This window comes from Alligator sinensis, unplaced genomic scaffold, assembly GCF_000455745.1.
Source record: "Alligator sinensis unplaced genomic scaffold, ASM45574v1 scaffold596_1, whole genome shotgun sequence".
Lineage (NCBI taxonomy): Eukaryota > Metazoa > Chordata > Crocodylia > Alligatoridae > Alligator > Alligator sinensis.
In genome coordinates, this window is record NW_005841967.1 from 3,077,534 (window position 1) to 3,083,247 (window position 5,714).

Genomic DNA, 5,714 nt, shown 5'->3' on the forward strand with positions numbered 1-5,714 from the left:
CCCTTCTGGAAATTAGTTGGAGGATCCTGTTGATTACTGTTTGTAGATCCAAAAGCCAATGGCACATTCTGGCTGTCAGAGTCCAAGTCACTGTTGCCCATAAAGCTGTATGTTTGTTAATTTGAGAAATGTTTCTTAACTGCATCATGGAAAAAATAACAGCAATAATGATGCTGTGAGCTGGAGAACAAGGTACAATCCTGTGTCTGTTTACTTTCAGCATTTAAATCCTATTGAAAGTGAATTACTGGTCCAGCGCTCCTGCAGCTATTTCCATGACAAACCTTCTGTTTTCTGTGAGACTTTCTCAGCCCAAATGGTTTGTCTGGGAACATTTCATTCTATTGGAAAAATAGCATATGCTTAATATTCTCTAAACAACACTCTAAATTTTGCTAGTACAGTCCCCTCCTCTCCAACATTTTCTAGAAAACTTTTTACCCATGTAACTCAGAGTCTCATAAAATTCTTTGACTGGTAGTGAAATCATACCATCTGCCCTTTCCCGTAGTTTAAGGCCAAAAAATGTACCTGGAACCCCTGCCAATCCTGATATAACAAGTGTATGTATGATCTCCTGTTCAGGCATTCAACTCCTCTAGAAATCATCCCTTATGATATACTACATCCATCTCCAGTTCTTTATATTACAGTTAAGCAACAAACATTTAACCCTTGCCAGCTTCTAAGGACGAAGGAAAGTCCTTTCCCTCCTTCCACCTGCATATGAAGGATTCTGCTGCTACAAGGAAACCAGACTCACTCCACCCCCTAACTCTGTGTTTCAATAGCGGACCTAGGCAAGTGATCATGGCCCACATTTGCTGCTGTTCATCCTCAGCAATCATCTCTACTCTCTGCACAATGGTGTCTCCAACAAAGCTTATACTGGTCGGAATGGGAGGGTACAGAAACACAGCAATGCTACCTAAAGAACAAGAGAGCTGTCTTTTTCCATTTTCCACCTTTGCTTATGGAAGGGCATTCTATATAGCTAATAGACCAATGGTTTTCAACCTTTTTTCATTTGCGGACCCCCTAAAATTGTTGAATGGAGGTGCAGACCCCGTGGTATTATTTCCCCTAGAATTGTAAGTGTGGGTATTCACATACTTTTCATTGATCATAGTAATCTTTTGTGGACCACTTAGACATAGCCTGTGGACCCCTCGAGGTCTGCAGACCACAGATTGAAAACCACTGCAATGGTTTTCAATCTGTTGAAATGGTTGACTTTGCCAATCATTATCTCCATTATTAGTACATGATTGTAGAGACTAAGTGGTAGCTTGAGTGCCTGGTGCCTCCTGAATCTGGGGGAGCACCTGCAGAAGCCACCAACGGCAGTGGGTCTGTCAGGGGGGCACTAGCCTTACTGACAGCATCAGTGTCGGCCATCAGGGGGGGCACCGTCCCCGTCAGGGGGACACATGCATCCCCGTGCACCCCCTACCAGTTGCCTATGAGTGGTAGCCTAAAGGCTAATTCCAAGTTCCCATCAATCCCACTTGAGGACATCACAACAGAAGGTTTATGCAAGGCAAGGAGGAAGGATACTTGTCCCTACTGAATATAACAGGTACTGAATGTGAGTGAGAAGGGGGAACCCTCCCCCCCCCCCACCAATTGTATTTACTGGAAAATCATAGTAGTTTCCCTTAATGATATGTTCTATCCCTGCTGGTTAAGATCCTACTACTAGAGAGTGGGGGACTGGAATTAGGGATTTGGAAGATTTTCATATAAATCACAGAAGTCTATTATTGTCTACTTCTCATTCATTGGGCACTCTGTAGTTCAGCGTGGAGGCTTTAAGCAATTGTTTTCCTCATCCTGCAGATGTATTATGCATTGCTAGCTAGTTTGCAGCTAATTTGGGGAAACAATATAGATTCCTTGCAGTTTGACTTTTCATAGGTAGTGGGTGTGTCTACACATTCATCAATCTGCCATAGTTACTGTGCATTACGTTTAGTAGTGGTATAACCAAGTACTAAATCAATGTGCAGTAACTGGTGCTACCGCACAGTAGCACTGGCACACAACTTCTTAGTGACACTAACTGCGCAGTAGTCTAATACTATTGAGCAGTAGCATATTAGCATGGTTTTTGCCCTGCACATAGTTACTGCCCTGCTACTGCATAGTAGAATCAGGCTACTGTGCATTTAGTGTCTTGTGTAGATGCACCCAGCATGTAAAGACACCTGCCTGTCATTTCCTCCAGCCTCAATAAGCTTTTGTGGATTGAGAGATAAGATACAACATAGTCTAGCCATCAAATGAGTTTTCAAATTGCTAAAAAGTTACAAAAGTAATTGCTGGTTGTTAACTGCCTTGTAGAACTGTCACATTTTTTGATTTACCTGGTTTTAACTATTGCTTTTTAAAAAGCAGCAAGTTAATCATTTTTAAAGACACATTATTCATTTGAGGCAGAAGCATTATGAGAAATGTCACTGGTAAATGGCACAGAGATGTAGCCTTTGTCAGCTCCATTACGATCTCAAATTATTCTCCTTCCGATTTTAGTTCTAAATTAGACGTATAGGTTCAATATTCCCATCAGAATATTAGTTGATTAAACACCCTTAATATTATCCATGAAACTTAATATAGAACATCATGTACTTTAACTAATGCTGCTTGTTATGTAGCAATAGGTTGCTTCTAGCTTACTGGGGTAGCTAATTAACCCTAGTTTGTTTTATGGTCTGCATTATGACTTGACCATTATATCCACACTCATTACTAAGGCAAAACTTCCACTGAAGCTGAATGACTTTCTTACTGACTTACATGTATTGGATTTAAATGCGGTGAAGTTTACCTATGCACATCAATAACAATTAAAAGTTCAGAGTGTGTGCTCTTGGCAAACTGCTACTTACCTGAAGGGGTGTGTAGTAAAAGCTGATTCAGTTTTCAAGGGAACGCTGGTTGTGGTCTGAGCTCTTTAATTTTATGCAAATATCATCATTAGATTTGGTTCAACATTTTTCATCAGGGCTGCTGAAATAATATACACTGAAAAAAAACACCCTATTAAAATTATAAAATGAAAACAAAAATTGTTCTGTCAGAGTTGCCATGTGTGCTTAGAGATAACATGATAACTCTTTAATAGTACTGTACTGGGTTTTTGCCCATGGGCATAGGGCTTCCCTGAGTGCTTGCAATGTGTTTTTCCCATTTGGGAAAAACAAGTTGATGCATTTCTGAAAATTGTTATTGATCTGAAAGAAAAAACCCCAAAGTATTTAATAGTATACATATTGAATATACTAGTAAAATGAACTTCATTGACATTACATGAAATGTTTCTATCTTTCCTATGAAAAATGTTTTGATGCATCCAAGTTAAAACTTTTTCTTTTAGTTTCTATTTTGTGAGAAACTTTAAGATTTTGGCTTTTTTCTGATTTTGAAGAATGGAATGGAAATTCTAGTTTCTGACCAACTTTAAACAACGCCTTGTTCCTAGGACAGGACTTGGGCTCTACAGACATGTATCTGCTCGGCCAGGGTTGACCAATACCTGACCAAACCTGAATCACAGATGAGTTGGGCACCACTATGCTAGGCTAAGGAGAACACAATCTGTGCTCATATGTACATACCTAATGACATTAGCTAAAACAAGCATAAGAAAGTTATATAACATCAATTCCATGAACAGAATTTAGGGGCACAAAATCCTGAGCATTGAATATTACCCTAGTAGCTTCAAAAACTGGATCCTGAGGCTGGGCATTCCTAAAGCACTCGCCCTTTTAACATCTTAGGAATGGCTGAAAACTGTGACCTTTTTACTTTGATAACTGATATCCTTTATGAATTACTGATTTTTTTTCAAGCAATTGAGTAACATTGCTAAAAGGAAATTTGTGCTATTACAAATTACTGCCTCCTATTCCCAGACAGACTGACTGATAACAATGTGATGCTTTGTACACCAGAGACAGGGAGATCTAAAATCACTAAACATTTTCAGGTTTGTGAGTGACTAATATGCAAATTAATGAAGCTTTAACATAATTAACATCATAACTTACCCCCAAAATCATGAATTTTCAGTATAGCAGAGCTGTTGGAAATCATTTAGGATTAATTTGTATATAGTTTTTGTGCCATCAAAACAATTATATTAATTTGTTTAGAAGAGAAAAATATATCACATACATGCATATATTCCCATTGCTGGGATTTTAATCACACTCTCACTGTATGTGTTTACTCATGAAACCACCATTTAAGGTGGTGGCAAATACTGTGAAAATGTGTGTTTCAGATTCCAAAAGCACAGTACCATGTAATAGAAGTCCATTAATTCCACTTGAACTGCTAGTCTTATTGAAAGCTAGGAAGAACGTTGTGGCCTTATTTCTGTTATCAACGGTGCCAGCTTTAGTGTGTTGCCAAGCCTGTGAACCATTTTGTCACTAACTTGTGCCCTAGCTGAAAAATTGCAGATTCCTGACTCACTTCCCAGCTTCAAACGAATCCTCATCCAGGCTGTTTGTACCTCACTTTGAATGAATGTGAATGAACAGCACTTTCAGTGTTTACATGTAGGCTAAATACACGTACACAGAAACAAGAAATCTCCCTTTTTTTAAGGTCCCCTTAAGACCCATTACTTTTTGACAGAAAAGAGAGTTCCTGGTTTTCACTGAGCAATTTGATAGTAGCTACCCAATGGTAATATCTTTCAGCTAAACTGCTGAAACTGAAGGGGGTTGGGGGTGGGGGAGGGGACAAGGACACTTTAGAAACCATGCTAAGTCTGTCACAATGCTGTGTCACTGTTCTCTATGAAACTCTTACTGAGTAGCTATCCCAGCTTTCTCCATTGATCCATACTGAGTCTGGCACTCTGAAATGGGAGTTAGTGGAGAGCGAATAGGCAGCTCAGCTGGTCTTGCATACATGAACAGGTGGCTGCCGACCAGCATCTTTGCCTATTCTGCATGACAGATGATCACCAAAAATCTAAGCAATAAGGGGGAAATGAAAAAGATAAAAATGATTTGGTTCTTTCCATCACTCCTTCTGCCAAACTAAAGAGAGGGAGATAAAAGATGGAAAGGAAGCAAAGGGAGTGGAATACAGCATGCAGGAGACTAAAGAAACAGACACAATATCAGAGGAAGAAATAAGTCCTTTTTTTGCTTCCTTGTACTTATCCACCATAGCCTCACCCTGCATGGCCAAAACCCTCTGACACCACCCATTTCTGACCTCCACTGAGTCACTGCAGTGCATTCCCCAAGGTTGTGGTGTTTGTGCTTTAAGAACTGGTTTGTGCTTTAAACAAACTTTTAAACATAAATGATTGAAAATATTCCTTTCAGCAAATTCAATCAGAATACAGTTTCAGGTGGCTCTTCCTGAACCTTTTGGTGTGATTTTATCTATGAAAGCATTTTACTTGAGGAGTCTTTTTGATGGTCCATGTTCCATTGATTGCCTCACAAATCCAGAAATCATTGTCTGTTTTGACTCACTGAAGACATCAAAGAAGCACTGATCTCTTTGAACAAAAATAAAAATCTCTCTGCTAAAACTACCAGTAATGGACCCAGAAAATGTGCAGTAAACCCTGCCTAGATTGGGTGAAGACAGGGGACAGATGCGTATAACTGCTAAATTCAGCAGTGCTGCACTAAGAATCTGGCTTGGGTTTTTATCATACAAGTAAGATTTTGTAACTC